At 41.9% G+C, this 22,295-nt stretch overlaps 1 non-coding gene across 1 annotated transcript; it reads left to right on the top strand.

Annotated features, from left to right (window-relative positions):
- The first annotated feature begins 4,091 nt into the window (after window positions 1-4,091).
- LOC112700080 (small nucleolar RNA R71) lies at window positions 4,092-4,199 on the top strand. Its single transcript, XR_003153002.1, has one exon. It is a non-coding gene; the product is annotated as a small nucleolar RNA R71 (small nucleolar RNA).
- Window positions 4,200-22,295: the final 18,096 nt, after the last annotated feature.

Here is a 22,295-nt window from a genome sequence, read left to right as displayed (position 1 = left end):
GCAAGCTTATGTTTTTCACTACTTTTTCTTTTTATGTTTTTCATCATTCTTTCAAGAGCCAACAATTTTAACATTCATAAACTTCACTATCAAAAATATGCACTGTTCAATCATTCATTCAGAAAACAAAAAGTATTGCCACCACAGCAAAATAATTAAACTAATTTCAAGATAAAATTTGAATTTCATGTACTTCTTGTTCTTTTGTAATTAGGAACATTTTTCATTTAAGAAAGGTGAAGGATTCATGGAATTATTCATAGCTTTAAGACATAGACACTAGACACTAATGATCATGTAATAAAGACACAAACATAGACATCAAGCATAAAAATCGAAAAGTAGAAAAATAAGAACAAGGAGATTAAAGAACGGGTCCACCTTAGTGATGACGGCTAGTTCTTCTTCTTGAAGGTCCTATGGAGTGCTTAAGCTCCTCAATGTCTCTTCCTTGCCTTTGTTGCTCTTTCCTCATGGCTATTTGATCCTCTCTAATTTCATGGAGAATAATGGAGTGCTCTTGGTGCTCCATCCTTAGTTGTTCCATATTGGAACTCAAATCTCCCAACGAGGTGTTGAGTTGCTCCCAATAGTTGTGTGGAGGAAAATGCATCCCTTGAGGCATCTCTGGGATCTCTTGATGAGGGACTTCCTCATGCTCTTGTTGAGGTCCATAATTGGGCTCTTTTATTTGCTCCATCCTCTTTTTAGTGATGGGCTTATCCTCTTCAATAAGGATATCTTCCTCTATGACAATTCCAGCTAAATTACATAGGTGACAAATGAGATGAGGGAAGGCTAACCTTACTAAAGTGGAAGGTTTGTCAGCAACCTTATATAGTTCTAGAGGTATGGTCTCATGAACTTCCACTTCCTCTCCAATCATGATGCTATGGATCATGATAGCCCGATCCACAATTACTTCGGATCGGTTGCTAGTAGGGATGATAGAGCGTTGGATGAATTCCAACCATCCTCTAGCCACGGGTTTAAGGTCATGCCTTCTCAATTGAACCGGCTTGCCTTTGGAGTCTCTTTTCCACTAAGCTCCTTCTACACATATGTCCATGAGGACTTGGTCCAACCTTTAATCAAAGTTGACCCTTCCAGTGTAGGGGCGTGCACTTCCTTGCATCATTGGCAAGTTGAATGCCAACCTTACATTTTCCAGACTAAAATCTAAGTATATCCCCTGAACCATGGTAAGCCAATTCTTTGGGTTCGGGTTCACACTTTGATCATGGTTCTTAGTGATCCATGAATTAGCATAGAACTCTTGAACCATTAAGATTCTGACTTGTTGAATGGGGTTGGTGAGAACTTCCGAACCACTTCTTCGAATCTCATGTCGGATCTACAGGTACTCATTCTTCTTGAGCGTGAAAGGGACCTCAGGGATCACCTTCTTCTTGGCCATAACTTTATAGAAGTGGTCTTGATGGACCTTTGAGATGAATTTCTCCATCTTCCATGTCTCGGAGGTGGAAGCTTTTGCCTTCCATTTCCTCTTTCTAGAGCTTTCTCCGGCCTTAGGTGCCATAAATGGTTATGAAAAAATAAAAAGCAACACTTTTACCACAACAAACTTAAAAGGTTTGCTCGTCCTCGAGCAAAAGAAGAAAGAAAGGAAGGAGAAGAAGAAGAAATGGAGGAGATGCAAGGTGAATAAAGGTTCGGCCAAGGAGGGGAAAGAGTATATGAGGTGTGAAAATGAAGTAGTGATGAGGGGTTTATATAGGAGTAGAAGAGAGGGGTGTCCGTGAGTGAGGGTTGAGTTTGGGAGGGAAAGTTTTTGAATTTTGAATGGTGGGGTAGTTGAGGTGTTTGGGAAAGAGTGGATGGAGGTGATTGGTGAAGGGTATTTGGGGAAGGGTGTTATTGGAATGTGTGAAGAAGAGAAAGGGTGAGTTGAGGTAGGTAGGGATCCTGTGGGGTCCACAGATCCTGAGGTGTCAAGGATTTCTCATCCCTGCACCATTTTGGTGTGTAAACGCCCTCTAAGTGCTAATTTTGGCATTAAATGCCAGGTTACTGCCCATTTCTAGCGTTAAACGCCAGCATTTCTTCCCTTTCTGGCATTTAACGCCAACCTTTCTTCCTTTTCTGGCGTTTAACGCCAGCTTAGTGCCCTTTTCTGGCGTTAAACGCTAGTTTGGTGCCCTTTTCTGGTGTTAAACACCCAGAATGGTGCCAGGCTGGGAGTTTAACGCCCATTCTGCTACCCTTACTGGTGTTTAAATGCCAGTAAGCTCCTCCTCCAGGGTGTGCTGTTTTTAATGCTGTTTTTGAATTTTCTTTGATTTTTGCAGTTGTTTTTGTGATTCCAGATGATCATTAACCTAAAGAAAACATAAAATAAAAATGGAAATAGAAATTTAACATAGATAAATAAAAATTGGGTTGCCTCCCAATAAGTGATTCTTTAATGTCAATAGCTTGACAGTGAGCTCTCATGGAGCTTCACAGATGTTCAAAGCATGGTTGGGGCCTCCCAACACCAAACTTAGCATTTGAATGTGGGGGCTCTATTTGACTCTATATTGAGAGAAGCTTTTTATGCTTCTTCTCCATGTGTACAGAAGGAGATGATTGAGCCTTAAACACAAGGTAGTCCTCATTCACTTGAAGGACCAACTCTCCTCTGTCAACATCAATCATATCTTTTGCTGTGGCTAGGAAGGTTCTGCCAAGGATGATGGATTCATCCTTATTCTTCCCAGTGTCTAGGATTATGAAATCAACAGGGATGTAAAGGCCTTCAACCTTCACTAAGACATCCTCTACAAGTCCATAAGCCTGTTTCCTTGAATTGTCTGCCATCTCTATTGAGATTCTTGCAACTTGTACCTCAAAGATCCCTAGTTTCTCCATTACAGAGAGTGGCATGAGGTTTACACTTGACCCCAGGTCACATAGAGCCTTATCAAATTTCATGGTGCCAATGGTGCAAGGTATTAAGAACCTTCCGGGATCCAATTTCTTTTGAGGTATCTTTAGCTGAGCCAAGGTGTTTAGTTCATTAATGAGCAATGGAGGTTCATCATCCTAAGTCTCATTACCAAATAACTTGGCATTCAGCTTCATGATTGCTCCAAGGTACTTAGCAACTTGCTCTTCAGTAACATCTTCATCCTCTTCAGAGGAAGAATACTCATCAGAGCTCATGAATGGAAGAAGTAGGTTCAATGGAGTCTCTATGGTCTCTGTATGAGCCTCAGATTCCCTTGGTTCCTCAATAGGAAACTCCTTTTGTCCAGAGGACATCCCATGAGATTTTTCTCACTGGGAATCACGTCCTCCTCACTCTTTCCAGGTTTGGCCATGTTGGTCATGGTTATAGCCTTGCACTCTCTCTTGGGATTTTCTTCTGTATTGCTTGGGCGAGTGCTAGGAGGAGTTTCAGTAACTCTTTTACTTAGCTGCCCCACTTATGCCTCCAAATTTCTAATAGAGGACCTTATTTCATTCAGGAAACTTAGTATGGTATTAGATAGATCGGAGACTATGTTTGCTAAGCTAGAGAGGCTCTGCTCATAATTCTTTGTTTGTTGCTGAGAAGATGATGGGAAAGGTTTGCTATTGCCAAACCTGTTTCTCCCACCATTATTGTTATTGAAGCCTTGTTGAGGCTTCTGTTGATCCTTCCATGAGAAATTTGGGTGATTCCTCCATGAAGAATTGTTGGTGTTTTCATAGGGTTCTCCCATGTAATTTACCTCTTCCATTGCAAGATTCTCAGGGTCATAAGCTTCTCCTTCAGAGGAGGCTTCTTTAGCACTGCCAGGTGCAGCTTGCAATCCAATCAGATTCTGAGAAATTATATTGACTTGCTGAGTCAATATTTTATTCTGAGCCAATATGGCATTCAGAGTATCACTCTTAAGAACTCCTTTCTTCTGAGTTGTCCCATTATTCACATGATTTCTTTCAGAAGTGTACATGAACTGGTTATTTGCAACCATTTCAATGAGTTCCTGGGCTTCTGTAGGCATTTTCTTCAGATGAATAGATCTGCCTACAGAATGGTTCAATGACATCTTGGATAACTTAGACAGACCATCATAGAAGATACCTATGATGCTCCATTCTGAAAGCATGTCAGAGGGACACCTTCTGATTAATTGCTTGTATCTTTCCCAAGCTTCATAGAGGGATTCACCTTCCTTCTGTTTGAAGGTTTGAACTTCCACTCTAAGCTTACTCATCTTTTGAGGTGGAAAGAATTTAGCTAAGAAGGCATTGACTAGCTTTTCCCAAGAGTTCAGGCTGTCTCTAGGTTGTGAGTTCAACCATATACTAGCTATATCTCTTACATGAAAAGGGAAAAGCATGAGTCTGTAGACCTCGGGATCAACCCCATTGGTCTTAAAAGTATCACAGATTTGCAAGAATTCAGCTAAGAACTGATGAAGATCTTCCAATGGAACTCCATGAAACTTGCAATTCTGTTGCATCAGAGAAACTAATCGAGGCTTAAGCTCAAAGTTGTTTGCTCCAATGGCAGGAATAGAGATGCTTCTCCCATAGAAGTCGGGAGTTGGTACAGTGAAGTCACCAAGCACCTTCCTGAAATTGTTGGCATTGTTGTTATTCTCAGCTGTCATGTCTTCTTTTTTGAAAATTTCTGTCAGGTCCTCTCCAAAGAGTTGTGCTTTAGCTTCTCTTAACTTTCTCTTCAGAGTCCTTTCAGGTTCAGGATCTGCTTCAACAAGAATGCCTTTATCTTTGTTCCTACTCATATGAAAGAGAAGAAAACAAATAGAGTATGTAATTCTCTATGTCACAGTATAGAGATTCCTTGATGTGTCAGAGGAAAAAAGAATAGAAGGATGAGGTAGAGAATTCGAACTTATAGAGAGAGGGTTCGAATTATCAAAGGATGATAAGTGTTAGTGATTAAATAGAAGGAGATGAGAGAGAGGGTTTTCAAAAATTAAAAAGATTTTTGAAAAAGTGGTTAGTGATTTTCGAAAATTGGAGAGAGGAAAGTTGTTAGGTGGTTTTGAAAAAGATTTGAAAATATTAATTAGTTGAAAAAGATTTGAAAACAATTTTGAAAAGATAAGAAGTTAGAAAAAAAGTTAAAAATCAAATTAAAAGAGATATGATTGAAAAAAATTGATTTTAAAAAGATATGATTGAAAAAGAATTTTAAAAAAATATTTGATTTTAAAATTGATGACTTGACTAACAAGAAATTAAAAGATACGATTCTAAAATTCAAATATTGAACCTTTCTTAACAAGAAAGTAACAAACTTGAATTTTTGAATCACAACATTAACTGTTAGCAAGTATTTTTGAAAATATTAAAAGAAAAATGAAAAAATTTGATTTTGAAAAAGATATGATTGATAAGAGAGGATATGAAAAAGACAAGATTTTGAAAAATTAGTTTTAAAACTTGAAAAATTGAAAAAGATTTGAATTGAAAACAAAACTACCTCCTTGGTGCTATCCTGGCGTTAAACGCCCAGAATGGTATCCATTCTGGCGTTTAACGCCCAGAATGGTATCCATTCTGGCATTTAACGCCCACTTGTCTACCTTCTTGGGAGTTAAACGCCCAGCCAGGTACCCTGGCTGGCGTTTAAATGCCAGAATTCCTTCTTTACTGCGCGTTTTGAACGCCCAGCTTTTTCTTTGTGATTCCTCTTCTTATGTTCTGAATCTTCAATTCTCTGTATTATTGACTTGAAAAGACATAATTTTGAAATTTTTTTTTGAATTTTTAATGATGAGAGAGAAAAACAGCAAAATGAAACTAATCATGAAAAACTAAGATCAAATAAACAATGCATGCAAGAACACTTTGAATTTCAAGATGATCATCAAGAACACTATGAAGATCATGATGAACATCACGAAACTAGTTTTGAAAATTTTTAAGAATAGAAAGATATGCAGGACACCAAACTTAGAAATTTTCATACTAGAGACACTCACAATTTGAGAATGCACATGAGAAACAACAAAAGACACAAAAACAAGAGAATTTAAAGATCAGACAAAGGAAAATCATCAAGAACAACTTGAAGATCATGAAGAACACCATGCATATATTTTCGAAAAATACAAGAAAAATATAAACATGCAATTGACACGAAACTTGAAATTTGACACTAGAATCAAACAAGAAACATAAAATATTTTTTTGGTTTTATGATTTTATAAATTTTTTTTTGTATTTTTTTCAAAAATTATTTTGAAAAAGAAAATAAGAAACTCAAAATTTTTAATAAGAATTCCAAGAATCATGCAATGTTAGTCTAAAGCTTCAGTCTAAAAAGATTAGACATGGCTGAACAAGCTTCAGCAGGAGATTACATACAACAGCCATATTGATGGGAATCAAAAAGGCTCCTGTGATGATAAAAGCATTATCTGAAACTCTAGAATTCATTCTTAAAAATTCTGAAGAACAAAATAAAAAGAAAAATACCTAATCTAAGCAACAAGATGAACCGTCAGTTGTCCAAACTCGAACAATACCCGGCAACGGCACCAAAAACTTGGTACACGAAATCGTGAGTTCACATTTCTCTTACAACTCCGTGCAGCTGACCAGCAAGTGCACTAGGTCGTCCAAGTAATACCTTACGTGAGTAAGGGTCGATCCCACGGAGATTGTCAGCTTGAAGCAAGCTATGGTCATCTTGTAAATCTCAGTCAGGCAGATCCAAATGGTTATGGGGTTTTGATAATTAAAAGATGAACAAGACATAAAATAGGATATAGATACTTATGTAATTCATTGGTGGGAATTTCAGATAAGCGTATGAAGATGCTTTGTTCCTCTCGAATTTCTACTTTCCTACTGCCTTCATCCAGTCATGCGTACTCCCTTCTATGGCAAGCTGTATGTTGGGGGATCACCGTTGTCAATGGCTATTGTCCGTCCTCTCAGTGAAAATGGTCCGGCTACGAGTTACGTAGGGCTAATCATCTGTCGATTCTTGATCATGTCGGAATAAGATCCATTGATCTTTTTGCGCACTATCACTGCGCCCAGCACTCGCGAGTTTGAAGCTCGTCACAGTCATCCCATCACAGATCCTACTCGGAATACCACAGATAAGGTTTAGACTTTTCGGATCTCAAGAATGCTGCCAATTGATTCTAGCTTATACCACGAAGACTTTGATCGCACAGAATGGAAGGCTCTGTTGTCAGAAGAGGCAACCATGCATCGTGAACCAGAAGGCCAAGAGATATGCATTCAAGCTCGTTTTCAGGTAGAACGGAAGTGATTGTCAGGCACTCGTTCATAAGTGAGAATGGTGATGAGTGTCACTAAATCATCACATTCATCAAGTTGAAGTGCGAATGAATATCTTAAAATGAGAATAAGCTTGAATTGAATAGAAAACAGTAGTAATTGCATTAATTCATGAGGAACAGCAGAGTTCCACACCTTAATCTACGATGTGTAGAAACTCCACCGTTGAAAATACATAAGAACAAGGTCTAGACATGGCCGAATGGCCATGCCTTCCAAATAACATGAAACAATAGAAAAGGGTTCAAAGACCTGATCCCAAGATCAAAGATGATCAAAAGCTGATAATACAATAGTAAAAGGTCCTATTTATAATGAACAAGTAACCTAGGGTTTACAGAAATAAGTAAATGATACATAAATCCGCTTCTGGGGCCCACTTGGTGTGTGCTTGGACTGAGCATTGAAGCTTTCACGTGTAGAGGCTTTTCATGGAGTTAAACGCCAGCTTTGGTGCCAGTTTCGGCGTTTAACTCCAATTCTGGTGCCAGTTTTGGCGTTTTATGCCAGAATTTTTATGCTGACTTGGGACGCCAGTTTGGGCCATCAAATCTTGGGCAAAGTATGGACTATTATACATTTCTGTAGCTCTAGAAACCCCATTTCAAATGCAGGGAGGTCAGAATCTAACAGCATCTGCAGTCCTTTTTCAGCCTCTGAATCAAATATTTGCTCAGGTCCCTCAATTTCAGCCAGAAATTACCTGAAATCACAGAAAAAAACACAAACTCATAGTAAAGTCCAGAAATGTGATTGTTGCATAAAAACTAATAATTATATACTAAAAACTAACTAAATCATACTAAAAATTACCTAAAAATAACGCCAAAAAGCGTATAAATTATCCGCTCATAAGTAGTCTTCTGAATCTAGAGTGAACTCTGTTGCCTGTTTATTTGTATATACTATGAGGCCAACCAACATCTGCACCCTGCTTATCTAGAAACTTTAGCCTAAGTCCTTTGTATGATGTTGCTGTTATGTGGCCACTCGATGAGGTACTTGAGAGACGCTCTTTGATGACGTGTAGAGGTGTAGTAGACGAGCTTCCACCTTTTGATGACATTCGACCTGACTCGAGTTTTGAAGACGTAGAACGTACTTTCCCTTGCTTTAGTACTTTAGAGGGACTAGGTGAGTATAGAGTCTAGGCTAGCTTGGGCGCCAGCTTAGGGACTTCTTGAATAGGTCAGGACCTGGGATGTTGTATGTATATATATGTATATAGTTATTCTTTAGCTATATCTAGGGGTGTTCTAACTAAAGATCTTTACTCTAATAAAGGCTGGATAACTGAATGATGTTAACTGTTTGAGTTGTATATATGTGCGGTTGTTTATAACTATTGTATCTGTTATTATTTGCGAGTTGATTGTGAATGATCCTGTTTAATAACCCAAACGTTTTAAAAAAAAAATAAATTCCTCGCAAATTAACTATGCTTTTAACAACGAATTAGGCTCATATAATAAATAATAGATAATAATTAGGAAGACAAGTTGGTAGTGCTCAGTTTCTAGTATGATCATGACGTACCAGAAGTTGGGTCGTTACACTTGTAACTAAATCAGGACTATCTTGTGTCTAAGGTTCCTAAACCTCATTCTACCTCAATTAAAGGAAGCACCATTAACAAACATAAAGTGCTTCAACCACTCCTCTCAGTTCAGAGCCTAACAGAACCCCCATACCCTAATTCTAAGTTTGGTATGGGGTAATGATAAACCCCAATTTTGTGGTTTATCTTGTGCTTAATTTGGGGAATTTTATCAACTTATCTCATATTTATTCAATGAAATAGCATGGTTTTATAATTCTCCTTAAATTTGTGCTTAAGTGTAAAAACATGCTTTTTAGGCCTTAAAATTGCTAATTTTAATTCACTTTAATTCCATTCGATGCCTTGATGTGTTTGTTGAGTGATTTCAGGTTCATAAGGCATGTATTGGATGGAAGAAGTGAAGAGAAAAGCATGAAAAATGGAGAATTCATGAAAAAATGAGGAGTTGCAGAAATCTGCCAAGTGACGCGTATACGTGACCCAAGCTTATGCATGGGAGGGACATACGCAAAATGACGCGTATACGTGGCCAACGCATGTGCGTGGGAAGGAAATTTGCTAGGCGACGCAATCAACTCATTTGGGTGTCGGACACATTTCGGACACGACACTCATCGACACTCGTCCGACACACGTGTCTATTGTGTCCAATTGTGTGTCTTAATAAAAAATAAAAAATTTTTCTTCGGACACGCCTAGACACACCTAAATACCATCACGTGTCAGCATGTCCAGTCTTATTCTGAACATATATTCTTAAAATAAATTTAGATATAGTATATATTATTATTTAATAAATCAAAAAATATTTTAAATACTTGATAAAATTAAAATAAGACATTAAAATAATTAAAAAATTAAATTTATCTTTTTAATATCAATAAAATATCAAAATATCATTATGATTTATCTAAAAAATACTTTATATTTTATATGTATGCGTGTTCCCGTGTCATGTAAGATTTTAAAATTTGTGTGTCGGTGTGTCCCGTTTCGTGTCGTGTCCCATGTCCGTGTCAGTGTCCACGCATCATAACGCGTGACCCATGCGTACGCATGACAAGCAACATGTGACCAACTTAACAAAAAATGCTGGGGGAATTTCTGGACCTGCTGAAGCCCAATCCAACACATTTCTAAAGCTATTTGACGCAGAATTCAAGAGGGAACAAGGGGGTAGCATTTAGTTGTAGGATAGCATCATGTAGGTTAATTTTCTAGAGAGAGAAGCTCCATCTTCTCTCTAGAATTAGGGTTTTTATGGTACTTTGCATCTTAGATCTAGGGTTTAATTCTTGTTTTTCTTTAGTTTTCCTTCTAATTTCTTGTTTCTACATCTTAATTCTCTTAGTTTGCATTGTTAATTTCCCTTTTTATGCCTCTTTTAGTTTACTGATGAACTTTTGTTGGATTTGGTTTTCTTTAATGCAATTAATGTTTTATGTTCCTTTTATTGTTGAATTGAGTTATTGATCTTACTTTTCTTACATTGGGTAGTTGTAGAATTTATCTTTCCTTGCAATTTCTTATGCTTTCTTTTTATGCCTTCCAAGTGTTTGATAAAATGTTGGTTGGATGTTAGAGTAGCTTTTTGAGCAATCTTGGTTTGGAAAGAGAAATTGGGCAATCTTGAGTCATTAATACCCAATTTAGGTTGGTGATCTAGAGTTGTTAGTTAATATTATTTCTATTGACTCTTGTTCCGGGGGTTACCTGAAACGAGTAGCTCGGACGTCTTGGTGAGGCCCGAGGTGGGGGTCAGGGACCCGAGCTTGATATGTGGAGTGGTTGGTGGTTGTACCTGCAATGACACTCCGATGCTTAAGTTAGCATGGGTCCAAGCAGATATTGAGTAGAATTAGAATATGAGTTATACCTGGGTGCTCCAGTGTATTTATAGTAGTTGGCTGTGATCTTCCCTGGATAAGATATTCTTATCTTATCTTATCTTTTGGGAGTTTTATCCCTATCTTTGTGGAACCGCCTTTCTCTAGGCCTTTTCGGCCTTTTAGTTTTTGGGCTGCGTTCCTTTTGATGGGCCTTTTTAGCTTTGTTGTCCGAGGTCCGACCTCAGGTGTGGGCCTTGGGACGAGGTCGGACCTTTCATGGATTTTGCCGATTTGGAGGAGCTCGGACAGGGTATGAACAGTGCCCCTGCCCGAGTTCGTCCTTTTTGAGAGGTTGAGCTCGGGCATAGTAGTTTTTCAAAATTTCAAAAAATGGCCGTTTCAGCATTTATTGCATTTTACCGTTTCTTCTCGATTTTCGTTCGGGCTCTGTGAAGGCATTATTTATTTGCCCCTTCTCCCCTTTCGTTTATTCTGTTCCCTTCCTGTTTTTCTGAGTTTCGCCATCTTCTTTTTTCGAGTGACGTTTTCTTCTTTCTTTTTCTTCTTTTCCGAGTCCTTCTGCGTGTTCTTCCGAGGTTTCCTCTGCGCCGCCGTTCTGTTCTCCTTGCTTCGGAGTTCATCGTCTTCGTTTCCTTCTTCCAGGTTTGTTCCTGTTTCTTTTCTTTGTGCACGTATGCTTCTGTTTTCTGTTTTCTCTATGCCTGGTTTGCCCCGAAAAGAGGCGCCGCCATTGCTTTGTCTGTTTGTATATATTGGGGGGCTCTTTTCTTTTGGTATTTTGTTCCGGGTTGCTGCATTTTCATCTCAAAGATTGTTGTTTCTTGTTTTTGCTGAATGGGTTTTCGCTGCCTGCTTTTATGTGATTTTTGCTTGCTGTTGTATTCTTCTTTGTAGGCAAGAATTTTTATGTCTCGAAAGGTTCTTCAAGCGATGTCGACCAAGATTCCGAGTGGTCTTGGTTGGGTAGATCCTGTTCCTCTAAGAGTCCCGTCTGTGGTAGATTCTGAGTATTTAGCTAGGTTTCGTAGGCAATGTAGCATATGTGAAGATAGAGAATCTGAGAGGGATTATGAGTTAGTAGCCCCGGATTCCGAGGAGAGAGTGTGCTTCCCGCCTTTAGATAGTTCCGAGAAGCTCTTCTTTTATGCTTATGATTGCTTTTTCTCTAAGCTGAGTGTCCGACTTCCTTTTACCGACCTGGAGTCCGAGGTGTTATGGTCTTGTAACCTTGCCGCTACGCAGCTTCATCCGAATTCTTGGGCATTTTTAAAGCTGTTCCAACTTTTGTGTCAATTTTTGGGTGTCTCTCCCTCTATTTCTCTTTTTTCCTATTTGTTTGTGTTGACGAAGCCGGGGTCGGGCGGAGGGAAGGTGTCTTGGGTCTCTTTTAGGGCTAACCAGGGGAGGAAGTTCTGTACCCTGTATGATGAGTCTTTTCACGATTTTAAGAACTTTTATTTCAAGGTCCGGGCTGTTGGAGACGTCCGACCTTTCTTTCTAGATGAGAGTGGGGAGCCTTCTTTTCCTCTTTGTTGGCAGGAGAATATAGTGTCTGCTAAGTATACTTTTGAGAGTCTAGATGAGGTGGAGCAGGCTTTTGTGGGTGTGGTGAGCAGTTTATGGGGTCGGGCACCTCACTTGGACACGAAGAAAATGTTGGGAGATCCAAGCCTTCTCCGTTCCGAGTTAGGTAGTTCCCGACCTCTTTGAGATTTATCCTTTTTAGTATTTGGGTTTTGCTTGTTTTCGGTGGAATTTCTGTTGTGGTGATCTCTTTTTTTTTCTTTTTTATTTCTGCAGAGATGTCTTCTCAGGCGGATTCCATGAAGTTTCTTCGTCGGACGAAGAAGTCGGTGGCTGCTCGAAATCTCGAGGCCGGGGATGCTTCTGCCCGATCTTCTCCGCAGAAGACTACTGTGGGTGTTCAGACTCGGTCGAAGACTATTCCGACTCCCCAGTTCCGAGCTATAAGTCAGGATCCTCCGACCTCTGGGCCTGCTACCTCTTCTCCTCCTCCGTTCTCGGGTCCTCCTCCCAAGAAGCAGAAGACCTCTCAAGAGCTTGCCGGTTTCAATGATAAGGACTTTGACGCTCTTGGTTGGATTGAGCAGCATATTCTCCCTCAGACCTTTATTTCCACTGATGATGTTTCTATGGAGCATCATTTTCAGTATATGGCGCGGAGCTGTGTCCGGATGGCTAGTCTTCATGCCGCTATTGCCCGGGAGTTCAAGAAATCCCCCCTTGGGGCGACCAGCTCCCGACTTGAGAGGACTCAGTCCGAGCTTGATAGGATTAGTCAGATGAAGGCTGCCAGGATTACTGAGCTGGAGGCCTCTTTGGAGAAAGAGAAAACTAAAGCTACCGCGGCTGTGGCGGCAGCGAAGACATCTGAGGAGATGGCGAAGGCGGCTACAGAGAATTATACTCGGCTATATACCGAGCTTGTGGAGACAAAGGAGGAGTTGCAATCTGCACAGGACAAGTTTTACGAGCTGGAAGGTCATGTGGCCAAGGGTATGGATGCCATGTTTGAGAATTTGAAGGCTCAGGTCCGGGTTCTTGCTCCTGACCTGGATCTGAGCTTATTCAGTACGGACAACGTTGTTATGGAGGGGAAGATTGTTCCTGCTCCTTCCGAGGATGAGGTTCCGATGTCCGACCTCAAAGCTCCGGTTGAGAACCCGACTTCACCTTTGGTCGGGGATAGATCTGGTCGGGATGATGTTGCCGTTGATGCAGTCCCGATATCTATGTTTCCTCCGCAGCCTGCTGTTGATGTGGAGTCTGGAAAGGACCTTGATCCTCTGTAATCTTTTTTAGTGGTTTGCCCGGCCTGTGGGTTTTTTGTTGGATGGTTTCTGTGAACGCTTTTGGACACCTTTTGCTTTATTTAGCTACTTGTGGTAACTTTATTATGCGGCGTTTTTGTTCGCGTTTTGACCTTTTGTTTCCGCTTTTGTGCTTTTTAGTTGTTTTCGGATAACAACTTTTTAGCTAGCGTTTTGACCTTTTGTTTCCGCTTTTGTGCTTTTTAGTTGTTTTTGGATAACAACTTTTTAGCTAGCGTTTTGACCTTTTGTTTCCGCTTTTGTGCTTTTTAGTTGTTTTTGGATAACAACTTTTTAGCTAGCGTTTTGAAACTTCCTGTTCTTTTCGCTTGTACTTTTTAGTTGCTTTTGTAAGGCAACTTTTTAGTAAGCGTTTGTCGAGACTTCCTTTGATTTCGTTCTATCGCTTGTACTTTTTAGTTGCTTTTGTAAAGCAACTTTTTAGTAAGCGTTTTTCGAAATCTTGGTTCTCGCCGTTTTAAGGCTTCTTTCTTGGGTCCGAGTTTTTCTCGGACCTCGGGTGCTTGAGTACCTCGTTTTCGTTGGGTCCGACTTTGTCGATGGTAGGTCCTTTTAAGTTATTTTTGTAATCTCTTTTTATTTGGCTTTTTGAGCCTTTTCAGAGTTACTTTATAACTTCTCACATTAATTTGAACCTCGTCGCTTTATCTTTTCCGACCTTGTGTGGCCTTTTGGCAAATGATTTTTCGCGTTTTACCGAGCATAAATTAATGCGCCTTGGCGGGGTACGTTTCTAGGATTTATTTCATCATGAGGAAAAAATAGAAAATTTTGATTAGTATTAAAAGAGGGAATATTTACAGAATGTTTACCCTTGACTAGGTCGGGTGTCTTACTTAACCGGGTGTCTCATTAAAAAACCCTTGTAGGGAAAAAGAGTACACCTTGGGTTAAGTTTTTTCTAGCTGTAGTACCGTCTTAGATTACAGGCGTGCCAGGCCCTGGGCAGCTCATTGCCTTCTAGGTCGGATACTTTGTAATAGCCCGTCCCTAAGACTTCTGTTACCTTGTAGGGCCCTTTCCAATTCGCGGCTAGCTTTCCTTCTCCCGACTTTTGTGTTTCGATGTCATTTCGGATTAGAATCAGGTCGTGAATGGAGAAACTTCGCTTTATTACCTTTTGATTGTATCTGAGGGCCGTTCGCCGTTTTAAGGCTTCTTCTCGGATTCGGGCTCTTTCTCGGACCTCGGGGAGGAGGTCGAGTTCTTCCCTTTGTGCCTGTGGGTTGCCTCCTTCGTTGTAGAAGATGACTCTGGGCGACCCTTCATCTATTTCGACAGGGATCATTGCCTCCATTCCGTAAGCTAGTCGGAATGGGGATTCTCCCGTTGTAGAGTGTGGGGTTGTCCGATATGCCCATAGTACCTGGGGGAGTTCCTCGGCCCATGCCCCTTTGGCCTCTTGGAGTCTTCGTTTTAACCCGGCCAAGATGACTTTATTTGCAGCTTCTGCTTGTCCATTGGCTTGTGGGTGTTCGACTGATGTGAATTGCTGTTTGATTTTTAGTTCGGCCACCAAGTTCTGAAAACTTGTGTCCGTGAACTGTGTTCCATTGTCTGTTGTGATGGAGTAGGGGACTCCGAACCTTGTGACAATGTTTTTGTATAGGAATTTGCGGCTTTTCTGAGCCGTAATGGTGGCTAAGGGCTCGGCTTTGATCCACTTTGTAAAGTAGTCGACCCCTACTATGAGGTATTTGACTTGCCCCGGTCCTTGTGGGAACGGGCCAAGTAGGTCAAGTCCCCATTTTGCGAAGGGCCATGGTGCGGTGATGCTGATAAGGTCTTCTGGTGGTGCCTTGTGGAAATTGGCGTGTTTTTGGCAGGGGGGCATATTTTCACGAATTCCGTTGCGTCTTTCTGCAAGGTCGGCCAGTAGAAGCCGGCTCGGACTACCTTTTTAGATAATGCCCGAGCTCCGAGATGGTTCCCACACATGCCTCCGTGGACTTCTTCGAGGACGTTCTTTGTTTCTGAGGTCGGGACGCACCGAAGGAGGGGATTTGTGAATCCTCTTCTGTATAATACGCCGTGAATTAGTGTATAATTTTGGGCATCTTTCGTGAGTCTTTTAGCTCCCTTTCTTTCGGCGGGAAGAGTTCCCGACTTCAGGTAGCTGAGTATGGGGGTCATCCATCCTTGCTGTTGGTTGGATATATTCAGCGTTTCTTCCTCTCTTAGCACGGAGGGGGATTGTAAAGTTTCCTGGAGGAGACTTCTGTTGTTGCCTCCGGGCTTGGTGCTGGCGAGCTTTGAGAGGGCGTCTGCCCGGGCGTTTTGTTCCCGAGGTATGTGCTGGATTTGTATTTCTGAAAAGTGGCGTAATTGTGCCTGTGTTTGATCCAGGTATTTTTTCATAGTTGGGTCTTTGGCCTGGTAGCTTCCATTTACTTGAGATGTGACGACCTGGGAGTCGCTGAAGATCGTGATTCTCTGGGCTCCGACCTCTTCGGCTAGCTTTAGACCTGCTAGTAGGGCCTCGTATTCGGCTTGGTTGTTCGAGGCCTGGAACTCGAATTTTAGGGATAGTTCTATCCGTGTTCCTTGGTCGCTTTCGAGTATAACCCCGGCTCCGCTTCCTGTTTTGTTTGAGGACCCGTCGACATACAGATTCCACGAGAGTGGGGTTCCAGGGGTCTCAGTATATTCTGCGATGAAGTCGGCTAGGTACTGAGATTTTATGGCAGTCCGGGCTTCATAGTGGAGGTCGAACTCGGACAGTTCCACCGCCCATTGTAGTATTCGTCCTGCCAGGTCTGTTTTTTGCAGGATGTGTCTCATGGGTTGGTTTGTCCGGACTTTGATAGTGTGGGCTTGAAAGTAGGGACGGAGCCTCCGAGCTGTGAATATTAGGGCGTAGGCGAATTTTTCTATTTTCTGATAGTTTAATTCGGCCCCTTGCAGTGCCTTGCTCACAAAGTATACGGGGTGTTGTCCTTGGTCATTTTCCCGTATTAATGCTGAAGCGACTGCCCGATGTCCGACCGAGAGGTATAATACGAGCTCTTCCCCTTTTAAAGGTCGGGTTAGGATTGGTGGCTGCCCGAGGAATTCCTTGAATACTTGAAAGGCTTTTTCGCACTCCGGGGTCCATGAGAAGGGTTTCCCTTTCTTTAGGAGTGAGTAGAGAGGTAGTGATTTTATCGCTGATCCTGCCAAAAATCTTGATAGGGCGGCCAGCCTTCCATTCAGCTGTTGTACTTCTTTGACACAGGTCGGGCTTTTCATATTGAGTATCGCTTGGCATTTGTCCGGGTTTGCTTCGATGCCCCTTTGAGTCAACATGAAGCCTAAGAATTTTCCGGCTTCTGCGGCGAAGGTGCACTTTGTCGGGTTGAGTCTCATGTTGTGTTTTCTGAGGGTGCCGAAGACACTGGTGAGGTCGGTCAGCAAGTTTCCGTCTTCTTGTGTCTTTACCAGCATGTCGTCGACGTACACCTCTAGTTGTAGTCCGATGTGCTCTGAGAACACTTTGTTCATTAGCCTCTGGTAGGTTGCCCCTGCGTTCTTCAGCCCGAAGGGCATTACTACGTAGCAGTAGTTTGCCCTTGGGGTTATGAACGAGGTCTTTTCTTGGTCGGGTCCGTACATCGGGATTTGATTGTATCCCGAGTATGCGTCCATGAAGGAGAGATATCTATAGCCTGAGGCTGCGTCTACTAAGGCGTCGATGTTTGGTAGTGGATATGGGTCCTTGGGGCAGGCTTTGTTGAGATCCGTGTAATCGACGCACATCCTCCATTTTCTGTTGGGCTTTTTTACCAGGACCACGTTTGCGAGCCATAGGGGGTATTTTACTTCTCGAATGAACCCTGCATCTAGTAATGCTTGTACTTGTTCTTCTATTGCTTGCACGCGCTCAGGCCCGAGTTTCCGGCGTCTTTGTTGGACAGGTCTGGACCCCGGGTATACTGATAGCTTATGGCACATCAGGTCGGGGCTTATGCCTGGCATGTCGGAGGCTTTCCAGGCGAAGAGGTCGGAATTCTCTTTTAAGAGGGTTATGAGTTCCTCTTTTAGGCCTGCTTCGAGGTTCGCTCCTACGTTTGTTATTTTTTCAGGTGTGTTCCCGATTTGGATTTTTTCGGTTTCTCCCTCTGGTTGTGGCCGGAGGTCTTCTCGGGTTTGAACTCGTCCGAGTTCTATTGTATTGACCTCTTTCCCTTTTAGGCTCAGGCTTTCGTTGTAGCATCGCCGTGCTAGTTTTTGGTTGCCTTTTAGGGTAGCGATTCCCTTTGTGGTAGGGAACTTCATACAGAGGTGTGGGGTTGAGACTATAGCTGCTAGTCTGTTTAGGGTTGGTCGCCCAATGAGGGCATTGTATGCTGAAGTGACGTCGACTATAATGTAGTCGATGCTTAATGTTCTAGATTGTTCGCCTCTTCCAAAGGTAGTATGTAGCGAGATGTATCCTAAGGGATGGATCGGGGTGTCCCCTAGTCCAAATAAGTCGGTGGGATAGGCCTTTAGCTCTTTTTCTTCAAGTCCGAGTTTGTCGAAGGCTGTTTTGAACAGGATATCTGCTGAGCTTCCCTGGTCAACCAGGGTTCGATGTAGGTTGGCGTTTGCTAGGATGATGGTGATTACCATTGGATCGTCGTGCCCGGGTATTACCCCTTGAGCATCTTCTCGGGTAAACGAGATAGTAGGTAATTCGGGCAGGGGGCTGTCTTCTCGGACATGATAGACGTCTTTGAGGTGTCTTTTTCGCGAGGATCTGGATGTTCCTCCGCCTGCAAAACCTCCATTTATCATGTGAACGTGCCTTTCAGGGGTTCGCGGGGTTTGCTCAGCCCGATCTTCGTTATCTCCCCTCCTTCTCTTTTTGGTCTCTTCTCCCTTCTCTGCTATGTATCTGTCGAGTTTTCCTTCTCTGGCTAGCTTTTCTATAACATTTTTTAGGTCGTGGCAGTCGTTAGTAGAATGACCGTAGAGCTTGTGGTATTCACAGTATTCGGACCGATCTCTCCCTGCTCTCTTGTGTTTTAGAGGTCGGGGCGGTGGGATTTTTTCGGTGTGGCATACTTCTCTGTAGACGTCTACCAGGGAAACTCGGAGGGGAGTGTAGCTATGATACTTCCGTGGCTTGTCCGAGTTGGATTCTTCTTTCTTCTTCTGTTCCCGATCTCGATCTCGGAACGGGTAGGTTGATTCCTTCCTAGAAGAGTCTCTTAGCTGGGAGGTTTCCTCCATGTTGATATATTTTTCTGCCCGTTCCTGCACCTCGTATAGGGAGGTCGGGTATCGTTTGGATAGGGATTGGCTAAACGGTCCCTCTTTTAGGCCGTTTGCTAGTCCCATGATGGCTGCTTCAGTGGGCAAGTGTTGTATGTCCAGGCAGGCTTTGTTGAATCGCTCCATGTACTCTCGGAGAGTTTCTTGGTTACCTTGTTTGATCCCGAGTAGACTGGGTGCATGTTTTGCCTTGTCCTTTTGAATGGAGAATCTTGTTAGGATTTTTTTGGTTAGGTCTTCGAAGCTGGTGATTGATCTAGGTGGCAGGTTGTCGAACCACTTCATGGCTGATTTGGTGAGAGTGGTGGGGAAGGCTTTGCACCGAATCGCGTCGGAGGCGTCGACTAGGTACATTCTGCTTCTGAAGTTGCTGAGGTGGTGACTTGGGTCGGTGGTGCCGTCGTAGAGATCCATATCGGGTGGTTTAAAGTTTCGCGGTACCTTCTCCTTCATGATCTCTTGCGTGAAGGGATCATGGTTGCCTTCGGGGGTGGGGCCGCGGTCTGACCGATCTTTCAGGTTGGCCTCTATTTTCCGCAGTTTTTCTTCTAATTCTCTGCGCTTGCGAGCTTCCCTTCTCAGATCTTGTTCAGTTTCTTTTTGCTTCTTTATGTCCTCTTCGAGTTGTTTTAGTCGGTTTTGTTGTGCCCGGACTGCTTCTAGAATTTCCGAGCTCTTTTCTTTTTCGGGATTTCGTGGATCTTTGTTTGGGAGTGACGTCTTTGGGCGATTCTGTTTGTTTCCTCCTGGAGTGCGTGGTGATAGAGGGCTGTCCGGTCGTTCTCCGGTGTCAACTTCCTCCTCTTGTTCTGATGCCGCGCGGTTATTGTTGGAGGGGTCGTCCGCCATGGTAGAGGGATGACTTCCAGGTCCCCGGCAACGGCGCCAATGTTCCGGGGGTTACCTGAAACGAGTAGCTCGGACGTCTTGGTGAGGCCCGAGGTGGGGGTCAGGGACCCGAGCTTGATATGTGGAGTGGTTGGTGGTTGTACCTGCAATGACACTCCGATGCTTAAGTTAGCATGGGTCCAAGCAGATATTGAGTAGAATTAGAATATGAGTTATACCTGGGTGCTCCAGTGTATTTATAGTAGTTGGCTGTGATCTTCCCTGGATAAGATATTCTTATCTTATCTTATCTTTTGGGAGTTTTATCCCTATCTTTGTGGAACCGCCTTTCTCTAGGCCTTTTCGGCCTTTTAGTTTTTGGGCTGCGTTCCTTTTGATGGGCCTTTTTAGCTTTGTTGTCCGAGGTCCGACCTCAGGTGTGGGCCTTGGGACGAGGTCGGACCTTTCATGGATTTTGCCGATTTGGAGGAGCTCGGACAGGGTATGAACAACTCTAATCTCCTACTAATTCAATTAGTGAGTTGATTAGGATTTTTGGATTGAGATTAACTAGTCTTATTTGACATTCTCTCCTATGAAGATAACATTGTACTTTCTTCCATTGTTGGAGATGACAAAATAAGATAAATTGTTGTTAATTATTGTTATGATTAGTGACTAGGATAGAAAGCCTATATTCTCAATCCTTGCCATGAATGTTTCTCTTTATTAATTGCTTTCATTAATTGTTCGCTTTATTTTCTTGCCCTTTCATCAAATCAAACCCCCCTTTGTTCCTTCATAGCCAATAATTGACCACTTCATTACAATTTCTTGTGAGACGACCCGAGGTTTGAATACTTTGGTTATTTTTATTGGGGTTTGTACTTGTGAAAACCAATCATTTAAAATTTAATTTGTGTATTGTTAGTTGGTTAGGAATTATACTATCAACGGGAATTATTGTGTGAAATTCCTAACCGACAAAAATACTTTCATCATATTTTTGGTGCCGTTGTTAGGGAATTACAATGGTGTTATATTCTTGGCTATTTTGAATATGTGAATATGTTTGCCTTTTGTTTGTTTGTTAGTTTTTGCTAGTTTTAGGATTTTGGTTCTCTTTGTTTCTTATTAGATTTTGTTTTCATTTGCTCTTGCTACCATGAATTCTCACCACTTTGGCTGAGTTTGGTTACAATTATGTTATAGGGAATGAAAGCTTCAATGAGGAACTAGATTGTGGGAATGTATATGAATTTAGGGAGGAGCCACATGCTTATGGTCAACCTTCATGGCAACAACCTCCTCCAATCTCTCATGGCTACAATCCACCCCATAATGTACACAATTATGAACCAAACCCTCAACATTGTTGTCAACTTCACTCACAAGCCCCATACCACCATTCAACTCCATATGATCCTAACTCATATCCACCGTACCAACCACCATATGAACCATGTCTAGAGCCACCACTATTCCAACACCAATACTCCCATGAACCACAAATTCCATATACACCACCTCAAGACTTCCACCAATATGAACCACCTTCCAACTATATTTTCCTTCCTTCAAACAATGAAATCTCTCTTCCACCACCGCCCCTAATGGACGAAGGTCTCCATGCCCTCATACTAGAACAAAGAGATCTTAGATATCGTATCCTAAGGCAACAAGAGGAGATGGAAAAAGATATTGAGGAGCTAAAAGATAAGATTGCTATCTTGATAGAAGAAATTAGCAACATGGTCTCATCCCACCTAAGCTTACGCAACCAAGGCACTCCCATTGTTGAATGTGGAGAAGCAACCAAAGAGCATAGTGAGGGAATGAACTTGAAGCTCCAAGGTGAAGAAGAATAGTTGAGGCAAGAAGTCCAACAAGAGGAGGGGGTAGAGATCATTGGACAAGAGGGGATGTTTAGTGCAAGGAGGAATCTAAAGTTAAAAAGCCTTCTTCCATGGAGTTTGAAAGTGATGTTGAGGAGGAAAGTGCATAACCTTCAAGGCACAATGTGATCGAAGAATTGGAAGAAGTTAGGCAAGCGCCAAGTTCCCCTATCTATGATTATTCCACATCAACATATGACCCTTTTGAGTTTGAGGAATCCTTTCGCATTGGACTTGGAATTGATGATGATGTAGATTTCACTAAACCTCCTATTTATGACTTGAGTGACGGGGAAGAGCTTGAAGAAATTGGTGAAGAAAAACTTGAACTTGAGGAAACTTGGCAAGAGGTAGAGCTTGAAAAACCTTGCCAAGTAGTGGAAGCCTCTAAAAGAGGATGGACGAGAGTTGAACATGCTTTATCAAGACCGTTGGGAACCCCTATACCTAAGTTGTCATCTAATCCTTCATTTGAGTGGGTAAAACTCATTTCCCTTAGCTTTATTATACCACTTGAATATGATATTCTTGAGACAGATGGCTAACTTAGGGCGTTTTGTGGAATGAAGCGAAAGAGGAGGAAATTTAGTGGTTGGTGATGAGCGGATAATTTGTACGCTTTTTGGCATTGTTTTTAGTATGTTTCTAGTAGGATTTAGTTAGTTTTTAGTATATTTTTATTAGTTTTTAGTTAAAATTCACTTTCTGGACTTTACTATGAGTTTGTGTGTTTTTCTGTGATTTCAGGTATTTTTTGGCTGAAATTGAGGGACCTGAGCAAAAATCTGATTCAGAG

This window comes from Arachis hypogaea, chromosome 6 (assembly GCF_003086295.3).
Source record: "Arachis hypogaea cultivar Tifrunner chromosome 6, arahy.Tifrunner.gnm2.J5K5, whole genome shotgun sequence".
In the NCBI taxonomy this organism is placed as follows: Eukaryota; Viridiplantae; Streptophyta; class Magnoliopsida; order Fabales; family Fabaceae; genus Arachis; species Arachis hypogaea.
This window is presented reverse-complemented; position numbering and strand designations above follow the sequence as displayed.